The sequence below is a fragment of the Leptonychotes weddellii genome, chromosome 8 (assembly GCF_054177405.1).
Source record: "Leptonychotes weddellii isolate Sample4059 chromosome 8, ASM5417740v2, whole genome shotgun sequence".
NCBI classification, from domain to species: domain Eukaryota; kingdom Metazoa; phylum Chordata; class Mammalia; order Carnivora; family Phocidae; genus Leptonychotes; species Leptonychotes weddellii.
Window position 1 is genome coordinate 112,930,756 of NC_138376.1, and position 22,831 is coordinate 112,953,586.

The following is a 22,831-nucleotide window of genomic DNA, read 5'->3' on the forward strand; positions in this document are numbered from 1 at the left end:
AATAAGTCAAGCAGAGAAAGTCCATTATCATATGGTTTCACTTATTTGTGGAACATAAGGAATAGCATGGAGGGCATTAGGAGAAGGAAGGGAAAAATGAAGGCGGGGGGAATTGGAGGGAGAGATGAACCATGAGAGACTATGGACTCTGAGAAACAAACAGGGTTTTTAGAGGGGAGAGGGGAGGGGGGATTGGTTAGCCCGGTGATGGGTATTAAGGAGGGCACGTACTGCATGGAGCACTGGGTGTTATACGAAAACAATGGATCGTGGATCACCACATCAAAAACCAATGATGTATGGTGACTAACATAACATAATAAAATTAAAAAAAAAAAACTGGCTCTTTAAACATCTTTTGCCTACAGAAATCATGATAGACCAAATTTTATGTTTTCATTTTTAATTTAGCACAAACACATTTATTTACTAACTAAAGGGATGATTGTTATTAAATCAACACTTTGAAATAGTTGCATGTAAAATGTGTTAAAGGTAATTGAATACAGTAATAATTAAAAAAAGGCAATATGGAGATTTGCTCCTCAAATTGAGCTTGTCCATCCTCACAGCTAATTCCTGTCTAAAATGATGATGGAATTTTTACTCTACTTTTTTCAAAGACCCAAGTACAGGTGACATTGTTCATGATGCATTCCACCACTAATTTTCTATCTTGCAATTTTTTTGTTACTGTGTTTTCCTTCCCATCCCTTTCCTGATATTGAACCAATGTGCTATTTGTGAAGTTGTAGACGTCTGAGTTTTTCTGCCATCTGCTGTAGTTTCTTCAAACTTCTCTCCCAGATTACATGAAAACTGTGTTGTTTTCAAAGAGTTCTCAGTTTTTTTGGTGAGGCTTTTCCCATCAGAAGAGATGGATACAGGCTCGGCCACCATTATGAGCAACACAGTAACTATCCGGACCAGGAAGTTCATGACTAACCGACTACTTCAGCAGAAAGAGATGGTCATTGATGTTCTTCACCCCGGAAAGGCAACAGTACCTAAGACAGAAATTCGGGAAAAACTAGCCAAAATGTACAAGACCACACCAGATGTCATATTTGTGTTGGGATTCAGAACCCATTTTGGTGGTAGCAAGACAACTGGCTTTGGCATGATTTATGATTCCTTGGATTATGCAAAGAAAAATGAACCCAAACACAGACTTGCAAGACATGGCCTGTATGAGAAGAAAAAGGCATCAAGAAAACAGTGAAAGGAATGCAAGAACAGAAAGAAGAAAGTCAGGGGGACTGCAAAAGCCAATGTTGGTGCTGGCAAAAAGTGAGCTGGAGATTGGACAATAGAAGGAGTAAAGATGCTGCAGTGGCTTTATCTGTGGTGGTTGTGCAGATTTTTCATGAGAGGATTAATAAACTAAGAATGTTAAAAAAAAAAAGAAGAAGAAGAGATGGATACAATCTGGTTTGGCCATTGCACCTACTTTTCACAGAGCCATTCCTATTCCTACTTCCTTCATGTATTCGTCAGAGCCTTTGTTCTTCACTAAGCGCCATCTTCCTACCCGCTGCTGAATGGTGACCATGGTGGGTGTGGGTGGGGTGATAGACCAAATTTTAAAGAAAACAATAAACTAGGAATATATTCTCAACATATATAAGAGACTCTATATGTATACATACATATATACACAAACATATATGTATATGGGTATATATACACACACACTGTAATGTGACAAATATGAAACAGATATGAAACAGATAAGGGCAAATGACATAAACAGATAATTGCCAAATAGAAATTATTTTTTGAGTGAATGTGTAAGCAAAAGTTTTATTTACTTTTTTCCAGATTTGGTGAGATATAAACATATATCATTGTATAAATTTAAGGGGTACAGCATGTTGATTTGATACACTAATATATTGTGAAATGATTACAACAATACGGTTAGTTAATACCTCTGTCACCTCACATAATTACCATTTCTTTCTTTCAAGTAAATAATACAATATTGTTAAGTATAATCACTGTGCTGTACACTATATTCATCTTATAACTGAAAGTTTGTACCCTTTAACCAACATCTCCCCATTTCCCCACACCCAAGCCTCTGGGAACTACTCTTCCACTTTCTGTTTCTATGAGTTTGGCTTTTTTTTTTTTTTTTTAAGATTCCACATATAAATGAGATCATACAATATTTGTCTTTCTCTGTCTGGCTTATTTTACTTAGCTAATGTCCTCAAGGTCCATTTATGCTTTTGCAAATATATTTCCTTTTTATGGCTGAATAATATTCCATTGTATATATACACCACATCTTCCTTATTCATTCATGGTCAGATATTTAGGTTGTTTCTACATCTTGGCTATTGTGAATAATGCTGCAATGAACATGAAAGCACAGATATCTCTTTGAGGTACTGATATCATTTCCTTTGGATATATACACAAAACTAAGATTGCTGAATCATATGGTAGTTCTATCTTTAATTTTTCTGAGGAAACATCATTTTGTTTTATGTAGTGGCCGTACCAATTTACATACCACAAATAGAGTACAAGTGTTCCCTTTTCTTCCCATTCACTAATACTTGTTGTTTCTTGTCTTTTGATAACAGTCATCCTAACAAGTGTGAGGTAATAACCCACTGTGCTTTTGATTTGCATTTCCCTGACGATTAGTGATGTTGAGCATTTTTTCATGTACCCATTGGCCATTTGTATGTCTTTGGAAAAGTTGACTATTTGTCTTCTCTGCCTATTGTTTAATTGGACTGTTTGTTTTTTTGCCCTTGAGTTATATGAGTTTCTTATATATTTTAGAAACTAATGCCTTATCACATATGATTTCCAAGTATTTTTTTCCTATTCCATATGTTGCCTTTTCATTTGGTGATTGTTTCTTTTGCTGTACAGAAGCCTTTAGTTTGACATCATTCTACTTGTTGATTTTTGCTTTTGTTGCATGTGCCTTTGGTATCATATCCAAAAAACATTGCCAAGACTGAGAGAGAAGTAGGCCTCTTTGACAGCATCCTGCACAGCAGGGGAAGCTGGGTACTCAGTCACATGCTCTTATGTTCCCCTTGTGGGAGAAACCATGTACTGAGAAGATCTCTCTTGGTCCTGTGCTGTACCACCTTGGAAGAGGGCTGATGCAGATTAAGTCCGGCTGTTCCTCTTACCCTGTCCAGTGCATACCAACTTGGTTTATTTTTTCTTTCTTTTTTTTTTGTACGTGTGTGTGTGTGTGTGTGTGATCAGTGTGCTAGAACTTCGCTAGAAACCTGCACTTCCACAAACACTGTCTTATCCATGGGTGATTGTCTAAGAAAGTTTTATTTGGGGGCTTCTGGATCACAGCTGAGAGAATCTGGAGTGGTTCATGGGCCTTTGCAGGGTCCACAGCCAGTACCGAGGTCTGTCTGCCTGTTACCTGATGCATAAGGAGCAAGGCTCTTCCTGGGTCCCTTGGCATAGAGTGCTGGATTCCACAAAGGCACTTTTTTCTATGAATGGATGCCAAATTTTTGTTGTTGGTGGGGGTGGGGGGAGGGTGTGTGTGTGTGTGACACAAACCTGGTACATTTTTCAGCCATGTTGCTGATGTTCTCTCCATATACATATGTGTGTATATGTATATAATTTAATTAATAACAAAGGCAAATTGAAGAAATTATCTGATGCATTGTTTTCCCTATCAGATTACAAAGGATTTAAACAAATAATCACATGATATTTCTCCATGCTGGAGACTGTGAGTAGATGAACATTCTGAGAGACTGCTGAATGTGTGAATGGCTGTAACATTCTGGAAAGCAAATTAGCAATATGTATTAATGTTTAAAAGGTTTATTTCTTTATCTCTCCTTCTTAACTCTAATCTTAGAAAATATTCAAGGATACTGACCAAGATGTAAAAAAAAGGATGTTCACTTCAGTATTATTTGCAGTAGAAAAAAAATGTCAGAAACTGCAATAATGTCTAGCTACAGGGGAGTAAGTATTATTTCTGTTATAGACATAAAAATATTTAAAAATAACTTCATAATGTGGGGAACATTTTTATAAAATAATCATAAATAAAATGCTGAATATGAAATTATTAGTATGTTTTGAGTTTTGTAAGAAAAAATATATATGTGAAATAAGATTGGAAAGAATTAACCAAACATAATCCTATTATTGTTTAGATGGTGGAATTATAGGTAACTCATATAACCTCCTCTACAGCTTTATATATAACATTTTACATACATGATAAAGTTACAAAATAGTGGGGAAGGATTATTCAGTTAACAGTGTGCTAAAAAATAGCAATTTAGAAAGACTCCAAATTAGATCCTCATCTTACCTTGCACACAAGCATAAATTTATTTATTGCTTTAACACAGTATTTTCTATGTCTATCTGCATGCCAGCACCATAACATTTTGCAAATGGATTTCTTTTGTATCTCAATGACTAAAATCTCTACATTATTTTAGGGACAAAAATAACAAGATGGCTAGGCTAGTTTAATCTATTTTCACAAAAACCGAGTACACAGTTGTAGAAATATCAAGTCTTTCATTTATACTTGTATCTTTAATTTTCCCATGAGGTAAAAAAAGAAGTAGGCTAATGCATGAGTTCTTAGCCTTTTGCTGTAATGCATTACAAATCAATTTGAAATAATGTGTGCAATTCTTATACTGTAGGGAATATTTGGCAATTACATTACTTCAGAATTCTGGTTTTTTACAGAGTGTGTACTCACTAGAGAGTTAAGTAATGTTAAATAAATTAGCATCTTAATGAAAACTGTATATTAATACTGTTCCTGTTCCTAAGTAGTAATTTAATTCCAGTAAATCACAGAATTCAATTTTTGCTAAATAAATATCATTGTCTTGAAAAATACAATGCTACAACTAAGCATTTGCTGTACTCCCTGATATTTAAAGATGACCATTATTAAAAGGGGAAATGTATTCATTTTAAAGACTATATGGTTTGGAAATTTTGCTTACTGTCCAACAGGGCAAATTAGATAGGCATATTCAAAGCTCCCTCTCAAGTGAGTCATTAGATAATCCAGTTTAGTTTTGGAATGTGATCATTATATACTGCATCACTCAAGTAATAGAATTTTAACAACAGTTCTATCAAAGATTTATTTTCTTTAAAAGATGCAGCCTAACCACAAAGAATAAGAGTAAGATTCTTACCACACAGTATAATGGTTAGAGGATAGTTTTTAAATAGCGTTTTAATTTTTAATTTTTATTTATTTATTTATTAAAGATTTTATTTATTTATTTGACAGAGAGAGACACAGCGAGAGAGGAAACACAAGCAGGGTGAGTGGGAGAGGGAGAAGCAGGCTTCCTGCGGAGCAGGGAGCCCCATGCAGGGTTCGATCCCAGGACCCTGAGATCATGACCCGAGCTGAAGGCAGACACTTAACGACTGAGCCACCCAGGCGCCCCTTAAATAGAATTTTTAATCCAAAAGAATTTAACTTTTCAATGAAATTAAGACCTCATTGTGATTTTTTAAAAAATAATACATATTAAAGAGTTAACTTCAAAAATACCATATATGTTAGTAAACATGAAAATCCAGTATGAAGTGAGCAAAGAATTTTTTTAAGAAATTTCAAAGTTTGCCTGTAATGTTTTATTTTGAACTATAGTTTCTGTTGGGTATTAGATTCAGTCAATAATGTTTGTACAAATCACTTTTTGTTATGGAGTAGAAGTCTTGTGTGTGTGTGTGTATTTTTCATGCTTAACATAGTTAATGAGGTGGTTCATACAGTTTATACAGAGAAACCAGGCAAGTGTTAAGAATGCTTTTTAAAAAATTATTTAAATATTTCAAATATATAGATAGTACAGGGAATAACGTAATGAATGTCCATGTAACCACCAGTGATATTTAACGAATGTTAATATATTGCCATTTTTATTTCATTTGTTTTAAAGCTACAGATATATTTGAAGCCTACTTCCCTTACTAATTGCTAGTTCAATTGCTATTTCCCCAGAGCTGGATCATTATGTAGCTCACCTCCAAGGGCACTATTGTAAAATACAATGCAAATGGTTGCATGGAGATGAGCAATGCTGCAGTTCTGCCCTTGAAATGGTATGGGATTTCCTGACAATACCTTTATACTTTTACTACATGTTATGGACCCACAAATAATTTGTAGTATTATTTTTGAATTTTCAGAGATAAACATAAATAGTAGTGGCCTCTTTGTAGCTAAATCTAAGGAAACATTTTCAGTGCTCATCTCATTTGACCTCCCAATAGCATTTGATTCAATGGTCCGCTTGTCCTTCTTTAAACTCTTTCTTGAGCACATTAGCACCAGTCTTTCCTGATTCTCCTCTTCCCTCTTGCCACTCAATTAATAAAGTCTCCTTCCTTGACTCTTTTCAAATATTGTTTCCTTTTTTGCTAAACCCAATGGGGGTTTATTCATAAAATCCCAGTGGGGATTTTATTCATACCCATATATTCTAGTGGTACCTTACCTATATGGTGATGACTGCTTCATTTGGATCCTCATTCCTGGCTTTATGCCTTCATTAATATCCTTATGAGATTGATTACTGACTATACAAAGTGTGGTCAGGTCTACATCAGGCCTGTTTTCCATACTTTATTTTAAGCCATAGATTAGGTAACCAGTTGAGTAATAGAATAAACCTATGTATATATAAAAATAGAATAAACCTATAAATCTGAAATTTACTTTTATTTTGGTGCTATATTTTTCCAATAGACAAGACATTTTTCAGTTCTCAAGGTTGTAAATTTATTATTCCTCTTAGAGACACTTTTTTTTTTTTAAATCCCAGGAAATGGCATTAATCATCCAATCAGAATGAACTAGCCACCATTCTTGACTCTTTTCTTTACATTGCTACTAACACCTAATCACCAGGTTCCACTGGAACTCCTTTCATGCCTCTGCAGTCATTCACTTGTTTCCAACCATATCCCCACTGATCTAGTAAAGAACCTTATCAGTTCTCATCTGTATTATTCTTTCTTTGTAACTTGTTTTCCTTATGCTAGTCTCACAACATGCCCTCCCCCAACAGTCCATTCTCCTTCTGCTTCCAGAGGGATCTTATTAGAATACAACTCTGCTCATGTCTGACCCATTCTTACAATTCACCACCTTCTTTGACCACTTCTGCTAACCACTTTGCTTTCCAGCCATAGGAAACTAACAACATTTCTTAGGATTTTTCGTGTTTTCTCTTAGCTCAAGAGTTTTTTACTTGGTAAGGTGTAAGTAACTTACAGTTTTTGATGACTGAACGCATAAAAATACCTGCCCATTACCACCTCCCAGAACTTCCCCTGACTGAGTTCTACAATGTCTACTTGTCTTACAGAAATTGGCTCATTCATCTCTTCTTCCACAAAAGGCTTTTTTAATCTTTAGTTCTTCCTTGTCCCAGGTAGTGAAAGTACTTCTTCATCTCCACTGACTACATTGTATTTTCATCTGTTTACTTGTTTATCTCTCTTGCATTTCCTGATAACAAATACTTATTTATATTTGTATACTCAATGACAACCACATAATTGATTACAGAAGATACCCAATAAATATTTATTGAGTAATGGGATAAATGAAATTCTGTTTTAGAGATTTATATTTTAAAGTCTTAAAATCATCCTATCAAGGCTTAGCTAACAAACTGCCTCCTAATTAAGCCTTTGAGATCCTTTTCCCTCTGTCACCTGGTTATGACTTTTCTTCTCAAAAGAAAGAACTTTCTTTCCTTTCTCATAACTCATGATGTTCTGTCTTGTATAATTTATGTGCATGTGTGTCTTTGCCCTACCTTCCCATTCCAGTTTTAAGCTCCTGGGGACGTTGATCCTAGGTTCTCCTTTTCTCTGTATCCCCAGTACCGAGCCCTGTCTTCTAAGGCAGTAGATTGTTATATGTGATATGTGGATTTTGAATTTATTTAACTGCCATATCATGATCAGGCTACAGTATCAGTATCAGGCTAAGATCACATATCAGTCATATTTTAGATCTACTGGAAATAATAACTTTTGTTGCTTAAACTATTATATTAAAATAAATTCTCAGTATAAAGCAGTAGATCATATTTTCCATGAAACAGAAGCATGAGGTCAGAATGATGTGATGAAGTGATTATCTATCTATCTTTCTATCTCCTGGCACAATGTCAGAAACAGAATGCTCAATACAAGATAATTATTATTTTATGACATTTAAGTAATCAACATGGACTTTCTAAAGTACCTTTGAATATTGTTTATAATTCTCTGATGGCTATCCTAATGATATAGGTAGACATCAGATGTTCCTCATTAAAACCATTGTTCTAAATTTTAAAATTTTCTCAGAAATTGCTATCTAGATTCTATTGTATGCCATCATGAGGTGATTTGAGTCATTGCTATCACAGTCTGATCACTGAGTTTTGTTAGATGTTCACAGTATTTCTTAGGAAAGAAACTAATCTTTGAATGAATTTTAAACAAATGTACTTGAAAAGAGAGATAATACCAATCAGGCACAATCAGAATTCATCATAGTAGAATACTTAATGTGTATTCTTTCCAACATCATGATCCAGGTTATTATTACATATAGCAAGCATTTATTAAATACCTACATGAGTAAAGGGCTATAAATTTTTATAAAAATTTATGTTAGAGGAATTTAACTTTTACTCTTCTCTGTTTAAATGGGGATTGTCAGGGGCTAGAGAGAGAAAAGGAAAGGGGGAGGTATTGGTCAAGGGGTACAAATTTTCAGTTATGAAAGATGAATAAGTTCTGGAGATCTAATGTACAGCAATGTGACTATAATTAAGATATAATTAACAATGCTGATTTATATACTTGAGATTTGCTAACTAGGTAGATCTTAAAATGTTCTCACCACACAAAAAAAGAAACTTGGCTTGATTGTGGTGATTATTTCATAATGTATACATATTTCAAAATATCAAATGGCATACCTTAAATATATACAATTTTTTTTTTGCCAATTATACTTTAATAAAGCTGGAAAAAAATTTAAAAAAAAGTAAGGCCAGAATTGCCTGGTAAAATTTATATTCACTTAAGAACTATTACAAAAAATGTGGTACATACTTTGTAACATGAACATGTACGCAGGTATCTTTCTTGCACTGTTTTTCTAAATGAGCAACATGAAGATAATTACCTCACAATTAGTTCTTGTTGAGGGCATGTTCTTCAGTGAGTGCTTTAAACGCACCATTTAATTAATGTATGAGGCACAGAGAAGTTAAACAAGCTGAGAAATACCAGTAGAGTTTTCAAATTAAACAGACTGATTTAAGAGCCATTGATGTTAACCACTATGCAATATTGGTATACTGATTTATTTTACAAGAGGAAATGTAAAATGCTCATTTCTTAAAAATGCACTCTTATATTTGTTATCTGCAATTTTATCATTTTCTAAAGAAAAATTTATTATTCACTCTGAAAGTTTCCTGATACCAATTAAAATGCAGCCTGACCATGAATTATTTTATCTTCCATTTAGTTCCAAGTGAGTGTCTGCATTAATTCACAAATAGTTGACTTACTCTGTTGCATATCATTTAAAAAATATCACAGCGCATTTCATAATAATAGTACATTTGTCACCATACAAATTGTATTAAATCTTCACCCATATTGAGGCTATAGTGCAAAAATAAATGTAATATTCATCTCATTCTGAGGTAGCCACTTGACAAATAGCTGAAATGGAGATCTGGAAAACAGGCCTGCTGCCGACTGCCGCAACCAGTGTAGCCTGCAGCCATTTTTATTTATTTTTATTTTTTTTTAAAGATTTTATTTATTTATTTGAGAGAGAGAGAATGAGAGACAGAGAGCATGAGAGGGGGTAGGGTCAGCGGGGAGCGGGGAGCGGGAGAGGGAGAAGCAGGCTCCTGGCTGAGCAGGGAGCCCGATGCAGGACTCGATCCCGGGACTCCAGGATCATGACCTGAGCCGAAGGCAGTCGTTTAACCAACTGAGCCACCCAGGCGCCCCTACCTGCAGCCATTTTTAAATGCACATTAACAAGAGTACTCTGAAATGTCTGAGAGGGCAATAAATAACAGACAAGAAACATGCCATCATTTGCCCAAAAAGTTCATTAGAGTACTAATTAATTTTTTTTTCTTACAAAAGGTATTTAAGGTTAATAAGTACAGGGTAAAAAACAAGTGGGGGTGCCTGGGTGGCTCAGTCGTTAAGTGACTGCCTTCGGCTTGGGTCATGATCTCAGGGTCCTGGGATCGAGCCCCGCATTGGGCTCCCTGCTCAGCCAGGAGCCTGCTTCTCCCTCTCCCGCTCCCCCTGCTTGTGTTCCCTCTCTAGCTGTCTCTCTCTCTCTCTGTCAAATAAATAAATAAAATCTTAAGAAAAAAGAAGTGTGTAGCCCCTAAGGAAAGAACTTTTTCTTCTACCACCCAGACTCCTTCTGAAGCAGGCCAGGTGAAATGTGTACATGCAATGTTAAGTAAATGTTGACATTATGATGCTATCAATTGACCCATTAGATACATGCTGCCCCCATTCTGAAATGGACATCAAGGTAGATTCCCTAAGTTACCAACTGATAAAAATATAAGCATCAATGCATAATGTTGCATGTCTCTAATTCGTATGTGCATGTCCTTTTATAGTTTCAAAGTGAGTTCATGTCATATTCATTTAATCACAACAATCTTATGAGTTAGCATAGAATTTAAAACTGAAAGAGACAATGGGAGTCATGGAATACACACTCACTTCACAAATAAAGAAATCTGGATCCAACCTCATGTTTCAGAGGATGATTACCAGGATGGTGAGGGAACTGAAACCCAGGAGAAAGCCTGTGCCCAAGAAATACTTATCAAACTGGATTAAATGGAATAATGTTGCAGGAATTCTCTGCCCTTAGTGCCTGTAGTTCTTAGTCATGGTGCTTCGAAGAATGAAGAGGTGGACCAGACGAAGAGTGGTGGGCAGCAAAGCAAAGATTATTGAGCAATAGTACAAAGCTCCCAGAACAGGAGGGAGGCCCGAGAGGGTTGCCCTTGGAGTTTCTAAGTTTAGGGTTTTTATGAGCTCTTTGTGGAACTATCGTAAGCAATCAGAGTTTGCCAGTCAGGACTTTGGTCACGTATCTGTCTACCTATTAAGTTAATGTCAGTCAGCTGATGGTCTTTTTTGCTGACATCTGGGGACTTATGTCTTAACTGTCCCTTGCCCATGATAGTAACAGATGCTTTGTGGTTAGTTTTCTTATTTTAGGACATTTTACAGAAGTCATTTCTGCAAAGGCTGCAAAGCAGAATGCTAGTGTGGTCCTGTCTTAAGCTGCAAAACAGGATGTTAGTGCTGTTTTATTTTAGCTGTCCTGACTCCATATTTTCTTGTTGGGGACACCAGCCCTGCCTACCTAACTGTCCAGCTCACTCCTAACAATGTAATATAGGAAAGTAATCTCTTTAAATATGAACAAAAAATGGTAGAAAATAAATTTTCATGAAATTCAGATACAAAATGGTATTGATGAAGCCTAAATTTACATATTCTTTGCATATGATAAATTAAAGTTTTATATTTTCATCTGTCACAAGAATTTGCTAGCTGGAAAAATTACATTTAGGTTGATGAACTCTTTCCTGAGTGGTACATGATTTCAATAATTCAAAAAAGAAAAAAAAAGGAGAGAGGCACTTATTAAAATTGTTTTCCTAAAAAGAGATTCAGGATGCAGCACTTCCTCTTTCCTCTTCCTTCCCCCCCCTTCCCCCCCAAAGACATGCTTGGCATACAAAACATTTTAAAAATAAAATGAAGCAATGCAGAACTTGGTAAGCATTTTTATTTGGTTCAATGCCTTTAAATCCTTCATTAAAACTTTGTCTATTTGCTACAGGCAGAAGAACCATCTATGTCAATATTTTAAGAGCAATATTGGAAAGAAATGTTGCTTTTCAATGATTTTCTCCCTAATTAAGTTTTGTGGGAAAGAATTCCAGAACAAAGGCAGAAAAAAATCTATTGCTGAAGGGCCTGATGCCCTGTGTACACAGAGCAGGAGTTACTGCTAACCCTCTGAAGGTTCCCATTCCTCCACTTCCCTCCTCCACTTCCTCCTTTGTGACATCTGAGCTTACTGGTCACAATTTTGGTCCAGGAGAAATGGAATTGGCCTAAACCACCTGGAAATTGATCCCATGTACTCAGCTTCGTAAGCACCATTTTGGGGAAGATCATACTTATGGTTTCCCCTAATGCTGAGTTTTTAATATTTTATCCAATAAACATTTTTTTTTTTTAAAAGTAAAGCTCTAGTGATATCCAGTTGAGGATATCCAGAGAGGTTGCCAGGGCTGTTTGGCCTAAAGCCTGGAACAAGACTGAGTAATGAGGTGGGAGAGATTTATTATGGCTCTTTAAAAAGACTTGTTGGGAAGCTGGGGAAGGAGGGTGGAGGAGGAGACTACCAGAAAGGAGATAAAGGAGCTCCTTAGGGAGTCCTGGAGAGAGGGAGGGGAACTTAGCTTCAGAAAGACTTCTGATAGGCAGGTGGTCCTTTGAACATTTATCTCATTCAAACCAAATTTCTAAGTCTTTTGAGGTTTGCCTGTCATTAGGTTTTGTAGCATAGTATTACATTTTCCTAAATGTAGGCTATTTGTCACCTTAAAAATTGCTTGCCTTGTTTATAGAAAAGAATGAGGAGCAGCTGTCCAAGTGAGAGACTTCATTTTCTCTGTGTGTGAGTAGAGTCCATTAAATGGCCGTTATAAGTAAATCTCATAGTTCACAGATATTGCTGCTTTATGATTTATCAGCTAAATCATCTATTAGAAGATTGAGTCTTCAGTAGAGAGATAAGGTAAAAACTCTTAATTCCAAAATATGGTAGTCCTTTATTGAACTAATAATTTGCAGCTTTTGTCAGGGTGTATATTCCTGCCTGTGGCCATAACTCTAAAGAAAATGGTAGTTCCTTTTCAATTTTACCCAGCAGTCCTCCACACTTTTACATTCTATCAGTGTTTGCTGCATTCCAAGACTGTCCAGATATAGAGTAGCATTATCTGTACCTTCGCATATGGATCTATATTAATACATTGCCTATGAGTATGATGTATGCATGAAGTAGGCATTCAGCTATTTTCTGTAATTTGAAAAGCTCAAAGAAAACCCATCTTCCCAAAACATCACTGCAGGGTGCTTGGGGATTTCTTCTGAGCTCATTGTTTTTAAAAATGCAAATTCTCCTTAGTATATTAATATATAATTTCCTAATACTTGAGCTAGGATTTATCACATGAGTTTCAATCAGCAACCATTTATTGGTCACATTTTATTTTTGAAATACAAAGTTATTTACTCTCTTGGACACAAATATAAAAGTTATCCTTGCACCTGGATAGCTTGTATACTGCCAGATTGTGAGTTGCTTAAAGGCAGAGTGTCTTTTCTAGTGCCTAGAATGGTAGAATTAATAAATAGTATTTAGAGAATAAACACATTATTGAATGATTCCAGTAGATTCCTCATGTAACAAATATCTGTAGTCCATAGAGTACATTATGAACAGCATGAGAATATTTAAAAAGTTCTGGTAAAGAGAATAGGCAGGTGAGGACTGATAGAGGCTTTGCAGAGCATGTTTCACATGCCTTTCATGTAGTTTTGGAATGTTGGTAAGGTCTGGAGCTGACAACCAGGAAAGAATTCTTGAGACAGTTGGGAGTTTCCTGGAGGAAGGTCACACATATCCCACCCAGGAGTTGAGGTGAGGGGTTTGCAGGGTATCAGTTTGTGCTTTGTCCTTAGCTTTCCTTCTGTTCCCTCATCACCTTGATTGTTGGGTAAGATTTAGGCAGCTTTTGCAAAAGGGCTATAGAATTTTTGTTAGTAGTAAAGACAGAGACCCAGAGATGAAAAATTAAAGTGTTGATCCTATTTAGGAATTGACCAGTGCCTCCAGTGAACTGTGAGGCAGGAAGTGGAAAAACAAGGAAACAAGGCTTGTGGCCATAAATGGAGTCCTATGAATGCCTTGTAAAGGAACGTGGACTTTATTCCTAAAATAAGGAATAAGGAGTTACTTAATCCTAGTAACAAAAAGATCATTGAGTACGTGAAATGAAATGAAAACGCAAAATAGTTTGGGGACAAAAGACAGGTTATTGCCTACAGCACAAATTGATAAAGTTAGCCTAGAATTCAATGAATCCAAGAAGAATATTGCATAAGTTATTTGAATGCTAACTCTACATAAAAGGATATCATCTGTGCCAAATTTACGTTTTCAACAAAATTTAATGCCCTCCTTTTCTTGGTCCTCTGGCACTTTTATTAGATAGGGTATTTGGTGACCTATTCATTGGTTCTGTGAATAGTATGGGACTTCCTTGGTGTAGAACTCAAAACAGTGAGGACACTGGCTGATGGGCTGGGGGGCCTGTAGACCACTGGGACCATGCCCTGGGAGAAGGGTGGAGCCCCAGTGGAGGAGAAAAAATTCCTGTTTTTTTATATGAGAAAATAAGTCACTTGAAGGAGATATTCTCCAAACATAAAACAAAAACACTGCAAAAGAACCTGGGATTATATCTTAAGTAACTTTATTGTTAATACTGTTGCCTTTGTCTCTAAAATCGCAGTTAAATGTTTTGAAATCTAACCACAAAGAGCAAAAACACCCCCTCAGTTGGTTCTCACCCTTACAAACTCTAAATGGTGCCAACGGCTTATGAGGCACCATTCTCATAGATTTTTAATGGCAGTCACATGATCTCTTTTAATTTCCCCAGATCAAGATTTAAAAAGTGCTCCTTTTATAAATCAGAGGATATATGCAAAATGCCGCCTTTAAAGGCGGCTGCTCAGCACAGCAGTACAAGGGATTGGATTCAATGCTTTAGAACTTGCTTGCCCCCACTTTTTTTTTCCAGATGGATAATTGTTAGAGGGTTATTAGAAGTAGTTAAGTGGAAGGCAATTATGAGAAGACTATCGGCAAATCTGCCTGCATTTTGATTTGAATGTTGAAGCATTCACAGTATTTGTTGTGTGTTCCTGGTAATGGAATTCAAACCTTTATCTTTTGTTAAAGTGTTCTTCAAATATATATGATTATGTGGATGTACAGGAATAAAGCATGTATTAGTTAGTCTCTCTGCAATTGTTCTCCTGTTAGAACAAATGTAAAGTCTCTTTTATTATGTAACTGCAACAAGGATGTGACTTTTGAAGTTCTTAAGGTGACTTTTATTTATTTTTAAGGTGCATGCATTTTATTTCAGCCACTTAAATGGAGGTATCAAACACAGGAATATTGCCAAGGTATCTTTTTTTTTTCTTTTTTTAAGATTTATTTATTTATTTGAGAGAGAGTGAGCCTGGGGAGGGGAGGGGTGGAGGGAGAGGGAGAGAGAGAATCTCAAGCAGACTCCTTGCTCAGCTGATGTGGGACTTGATCCCGTGACCCTGAGATCGTGACCTGAACTGAAACCAAGAGTTGGGGGCTTAACTGACTGAGCCACTCAGGTGTCACTCAAGGTATCTCTTGAATTAGTGAAGTTTATGCAAAAAATAATGGCAAATAATCTATTTCACTATATTTTTATATTCTATCTGAGTGCTTTTTTTGTTTGTTTTGTTTTTTAGATTTTATTTGACAGAGAGAGAGAGAGCACAAGCAGGGGGGAGCAGCAGAGGGAGAGGCAGAGGGAGAATCAGGCTCCCTGCTGAGCAGGGAGCGATGTGGGACTCGATCCCAGAACTGAGCTAAAGGCAGACACTTAACCGACTGAGCCACCCAGGTGCCCCATCTGAATGTTTTCAATTAAATTAACATCAAAATATTTTTTAAAAATTGCATAACTGCAATACATATTGTCCAGATGTTTAAGCCATTTCAATAAAATCAATCTATCTAGGTTTTTTTTTTAAAGACTTGCAGAGAATATAACCTCCATAACTTTAAGAAATAGGTAATTTGGAAGCGATATTTACTTTTATGCATAAGGTATTAGTTTGGCTACAAAATCTCAGACTAGGACAAATTGTCAACTGTCGTTAATCATTCTTATTCTTACAATATTTAAAAAAAATGTATTTGCAAAAGAAAATGTTCTCGATTGTTTTAAAGTAAATATAAGAGGGTTATTGCTGTTATGAAGCTTATTTGCATGTTTCAGAATGTTGAATATTTATCTCACTTCAATGATACAGGCTTGGAATAGTAAAAGAATGTCTGCTTTATGAATGCAGAAACAGAAGACAGCTTAGCTCCCAAGAAGACCCATTGCTTTAATAATTACATGATATTGAAATGCATTTGGACCAGGATCTTAGTGTCTAGTTATTCTAAGAAATTGGTGTCCAGCCATTTATGTTGAAGGACTGCTGTGAGCACTGTGGCAACTGTAAAAAACTAAATGGAGTGGATATTTGTTTCAAAAAGCTAAACTGGAGGACAAGAATGTAGATAGTATAGGGATTCAAAAGTAGGCGTTGTCCCCATGAGTTACAGTGGGCAAGATGGGCTTAATTTAGACCATTTAAGGTGGTTGAAATTTGGATTGGAGGAGGGAAAAAGTAAGAATGACAGCCAGTGAGTGGCAGGCATGTTCATGGGACCATTTATACGTGCAGGGACTCTAGAAGAGGAGGATCAGTCTGCAAAGCTCAGACCATTCTTCTGCTGAAAAATCCAACTGTTCATATAAAAATACCATTTTTTCTGCCTTGAACTTTTTTTCTCATTTGGTTTTTTTTTTCTATTATGCTATCCTCAGTGTCTAAGATTATTGTTTTACTTTCAAGACTCAGTTCAGATGCCACTAAAAGTCTATTTAGCTATATTTATCTATATTTTATATATTTATATATATTACATATATATTATATATTTCTCTATTTAGCTATATAATTCCATACAGTATTAAAATTTGTCCTGTATTAAGAAAAAATAGAATTTACTAAAAGCATATTACCTGTCTTTAGACCATCTGAGATATTTTTATATCTATTATCAATTTTTCAATTTTTAGTTCTAGATATTCTAGATAATTTGGAGCCAAGATTGAAGTGATTGGTTTCTCTCATTGATTCATTAGCATAAATAACCATCTGACAAGGAAATCCAAAAGAAATATTATATTCCTTCAAATCATATTGTTTGGAAGACCCAAAAAGTACTAAAATCTATTCCATGTACTTTAAATATAATATCTTTGATCTTTAATTTTCAGTACAACACAATGATGTATTCTTAATCTTGTTTTATAGTGGAGAAAAATTTAGCTTAGAAAGTTAAAGAAATTACCAAGGTCATATAGCTGGAAAGTGGCAAAGGTAATATTTTAACTAAGATCTCTTGGAAATTAAGTTTATGCTGTTCTACTACAGCATATATTCACTCATAACGACATGTTACCTATTTCCCATCTAGTGGTGAATAGAGTAAATGACTTTTACACCAATTTTATTTCTTCCTTGTATATTTAATGGAAATCACCACTGAAGCTGTGTAGGGCTATAGTTTTCTTTGTGGGAATGTTTTTAATTGCAAATTTATTTTTACTAACAGGTATAGGATTATTGGTTTTTTTTTTTTAATTTCTTCTTATGTCTGTTTTTCTTCAGTTTCAATTTTCTCCTAATCTGTTAGCTTTATTGGCTTACAACTTTTCATAATAATTTCTTATTTTTTTAATGTTTGTAGAATCTACAGTGATTTTTCTTTTTTCATTGCTGTTATTGGTAATATATATTCTCTCTCTATTTTGATCATTATACCTAGAGAGTTATAACTTCTATTGATTTTCCAAATAATTGTCTTTTGGTTTCTTTGATTTTTCTTTATTGTTTATGCTTGTACCCCCATCACTCCCTTTCTTCTGCATAATTTCAATTCACTTTGACATTCATTTGCTAGCTTACTAAAGTGGAAACAGCATTAATTTTTAATCATTCTGTTTGATGTGCACTTACAGATAAAAATTTTCCCCGTACCACTGTTTTAACTGCATCCCATGAATTTGAATATCTTGTATTTTAATTATCATTCAGTTCAAAGATTTTATAAATACTCATGTGATTTATTCTTTAGTCTATGGATTATATATGTGTGTGTTGCTTAATTTCAAATATTTGAAAATATTTGGTTACTTTCCAGAGTGTTTCGTTATTGCTTTCTGAGTTTAACTGAGTTTTATTGAGATTTATATTGTGGCCCAGGAGTGGTCTATCTTGGTGCATGTTTCATGTGCGCTGAAAATAATATGTCTTCTGCATGTGTTTGATACAATGTTTTATAAATGTCTATTAGGATAAATTGTGTTTATATTATTTATTCTCTTAAAATAAATAAAATATATAACTATATTTGTGAATTTTTATGTTCTCCCATTAGTTCTGTCTGATTTTGTTCTACATATTTTGAAACTCTGTTACTAGGATTGGTATGTATGCTTGGTTTTTTTTTTTTTTTTTTAAAGATTTTATTTATTTATTTGAGAGAGAGAGAATGAGAGAGAACACATGAGAGGGGATAGGGTCAGAGGGAGAAGCAGACTCCCTGCTGAGCAGGGAGCCCGATGCGGGACTCGATCCAGGGACTCCAGGATCATGACCTGAGCTGAAGGCAGTCGCTTAACCAACTGAGCCACCCAGGCGCCCCTGTATGCTTGGTTTTATCACTATAAAATATCCCGCTTCATTTTTGGGAATATTCCTTGTTCTGATGTTTATCTTGACTAATATTAATATAGTTACACCAGCTTTTTTATGCTTATTATTTGTATGATATAGATTTTTTCTGTCCTTTTGCCCTCAACTTATTTAGGTCTTTATATTTAAACTGCATTTTTAAAGAAAGCTTATAGTAGCATCTTACTTTTTATATAAAAACTAATAATGATTTCCTATTAATTAGAGTGCTGACTCCTCATACATTTAATATAATTATTGATATAGTTTGGTTAAAGGCTACCAGTTTGGGGTACCTAAGTGACTCAGTCGATTAAGCATCTGCCTTCAGCTCAGGTCACGATCTCTGGGTCCTGGGATCGAGTCCCACATCGGACTCCCTGCTCAGTGGGGAGTCTGCTTCTCCCTCTCCCTCCCCCCCCTCCACTCATGGGCTCACGGGCTTTCTCTCTCTCTCTCAAATAAATAAAATATTAAAAAAATAAAGTCTGCCACTTTGTTAAGTGTTTTTTTATTTGTCCTTTTTGTTCTCTGTTTCTTTTTAAATTTTTAAATTAATGTTTAAAAATTTTGAAAGAGTATGCATAATTAAATTTACCATTTTGACCATTTTTATTACCCTCCTACTTTTGAATTAATTAAATATTGATTTGGTTAAATATTTCCTTATATCCCATTTTATCTCCTCTGTTGATTTTTTGCTGTACCAGCACTTTAAGTGATTGCTCTAGGGACCAAAATATGCACCTTTAATTTGTCATAGTCCACCTTAAATTGTTTTTATTACTTTCTGTGAGAATGTAGAACCTTAACATAGTATTATATTTCTATTTTCCCATATACCATTCTTCATGCTATTTTTGTCACGTAATCAACTTCTCTGTATGTTAAGACTCTTCCCAATACATTGTTGCTAGTTTTAACAACCAGTTGTACTTTAAGGATATAAAAATAAAAATCCTTGTATATTTATCCACATATTTTTTCTCTAGAACTTTTTATTCCTTTGTATATATTCAAGTGGTTTAATTATTTCCTTTTAGCCTAAAAAACTTTAACATTATTTGTGACTGAGGTTTATTGGTCATAAATTATCTCACCAAAAAATCTATTCTACTTATTTGAAAATTTATTTAGATACTTTCTAGTTTGATGTAGTCCCACTTGTTTATTTTTGCCTTTGTTGCCTGTTCTTATGTGTCATATTTAAAAAAAATCATTGCCAAGACCAGTGACAAGGAGCTTTTTTCCATATGCTTTTTTTGAGCAGTTTTATGCTTTCAGGCCTTACATTTAAGGTTTTAATCCATTTTGAGTTAATTCTTGTGAGTGGCATAACATAGAGAAGCCTAGTTTCATTCTTTTACATGTAGATATCCAGTTTTCACAACACAATTTATTGAAAAGGCTATCCTTTCCCTATTGTGTATTGTTGATGCCCTTGTCAAAGATTAGTTGACCATATATATGGGCTGCTATCTGGGCTTTCGATTCTGTTTCAATGATTTGTCTCTTTTTATGCCAATACCATACTGTTTTGATTACTGTAACTTTGTAATATAGTTTGAAATCAGAAAGTATGATGCTTACAGTTTTGTTCTTCTTTATCAAGATTTCTTTGGCTATCTTAGGTCTTTTATGTTTCCATACAAATTTTAGGATTGTTTTTTATTTCTATGAAAAATGGCAATGGAATTTTGATAGAGATTGAATTGAATCTGTAGATTGCTTTGGGTGGTATACCTCCTTGCTTAGACATATTATAAAATATTTGTTTTTATTGTTTTTGATGTTTTCATAAATGGGATTTTTTCCTTAATTTCTTTTTCCAAAAGTTTATTGTTAGCCTATAGAAATGCAACTGGTTGTGTATTGAATTTTTATCCTGCAACTTTACTGATTTTTTCTATTAGTTCTAACAGTTTTTTGGTGAAGTCTTTAGGGTTTTCATATAAGATCATGTCATCTACAAGAAGAGGCAGTTTTACTTCTTCCCTTTTAATTTGGATACATTTTATTTATTTATTTATTTATTTATTTATTTATTTATTTATTTATTGCCTGATTTCTCTAAGACTTTCAATATTATGTTGAATAGAAGTAGCAAGAGTGGGCACCCCTGTCTTGTTCCTCATATTAAAGAAAAAACTTTCAGCTTTCACTGTTGAGTATAATGTTAGCTGTGGGTTTGGCCATTTATGGCCTTTATTATGTTGAGGTGCATTCTTCTATACCTAATTTGTTGAGAGCTTTTATTGTGAAAGGATGTTGACCTTTGTCAAGTGTTTTAACCAACAAAATGAAAAGGTAACCTACTGAATGTGAGAAAATATTTGTAAATTGTATATCTGATAAGAGGTTAATATCCAAAATGTACAAGGAACCTGTACAACTGAATAACAAACAACAACAACAAAAAAAAACACACAAGTATCTCCATTAAAAAATGGGCAAAGAAATTGAATAGACATTTTTCCAAAGAAGACATTCAAATGGCCAACAGGTACATGAAACAGTGCTCAACATCACTAATCATTAAGGAAATGCAAATCAATACCACAATGAGATATTACCTCACACCTATTAGGATGTCTTTTAGGAAAAAAAAAAAAAAACAATAGATAACAAATGTTGGTGAGGATATGGAGGAAAAGGAAACCTTGCATATTGTTGGTGGAAATGTAAATTGGTGCAGTCACTATGGAAAATATATGGAGGTTTCTTAAAAAATTAAACATAGATTTACAATATGATCCAACTATCCCCTTACTGGGTATATATCTGAAGGAAATGCTATCTACACCACCATGTTGCAACATTATTTACAATAGTCAAGACATGGAAACAACTAAGTGTCCATTGATGGATGAATGGATAAAGTAGATGTAGTATATATACACACACACACCCAAAATGGAGTATTATTCAGCATGGGAGAGTAAGAAATCTTGCCATTTGCAAAAACATGGATAAACTTAGAAGACATTATGCTAAGTGAAATTGGCAAGACAAATACTATATGATCTCACTTATATATGGAATCTACAAGAAAAATAATTGAACTCGACCTCATAGTATCAGAGAGTAGAATGGTGGTTACCAGGAGCCGGGGAGTGGAGGAGGTGGGAAGATGCTGATCAAAGGGTACAAGCTTCAGTTATAAGATGAGTAAGCTCTTGGGACCTAATGTATAACATGGTGACTATAGTTAATAATACTGTATCGTATACATGAATTTGCTAAGAAAGTAGACCTTAAACATTCTTAACACACACACACACATGCACACATGCACACATACACACACAAAGTGGCTATGTAAGGTGTGACATGTGTTAATTAACCTGATTATGGTCATCATTTCACGACATTATATATTTATATACAATTTTATTTGTCAACTATACCTCAATGAAACTGAAAAATTTTTTTTAAATGTAGTGCATAATCCCAGATTAGCTCCTGGATCCAAACTGTTTAAAATGAACCCTATTGGGGTATTTTAAACTACATTTCTGACTGTATATTAGATACTGTTGTATCAGTGTTAAATTTTCTGATCATTGTATTTTGGGTATGAAGACTATTCTTATTCTTTAGAGATACATGCTGAGCTATTTATGAGTAAAGTGTCATGATATCTGTAATTACCTCAATTAGTTCAGAGGAAAAAGATAAAACAGTGTACAAAATGTTGACAACTGGTGACTCTAAGTGAAGAATATGTGAGGATTCATTGTACTTTCTTGCAACTCTTCTGTAAGTTTAAAATCTCTTTCAAAATAGAAATCTGGGAAAAATACCTTTAATTCACCTTCCCTTTTTAAATGACAGTTTACTGGATATAGAATACTCTAGGTTGATTTTTTTTTTTCTTTTTTCTTTCACCACTTGTTTTCTGCCTTGTGTTATTTTCTAATGACATGAGCATGATCATTCTTATTACTGTTCATGAATATGAAATGGGCCTTTATTCCTTCTGGCTACTTTAAGATTTACTTTTTTCTCTGGTTTATAGAAATTTGATGGAACTGGTGTGATTTTCTTTGTATTTGTCCTTTGTGTTCTTCTTAATTTGGAGTCTCAATTTTTTTTTTTTTTT

At 34.6% G+C, this 22,831-nt stretch overlaps 1 protein-coding gene and 1 pseudogene across 4 annotated transcripts in view; one reads left to right on the forward strand and one right to left on the reverse strand.

Annotated features, from left to right (window-relative positions):
• Positions 1-22,831, forward strand: part of GRM1 (glutamate metabotropic receptor 1) — a 377,107-nt gene that overhangs the window by 205,829 nt on the left and 148,447 nt on the right. The gene's annotated exons all lie outside the window — the stretch shown is intronic.
• On the reverse strand, positions 584-1,558 carry LOC102733471 (fatty acid-binding protein 5 pseudogene; annotated as a pseudogene).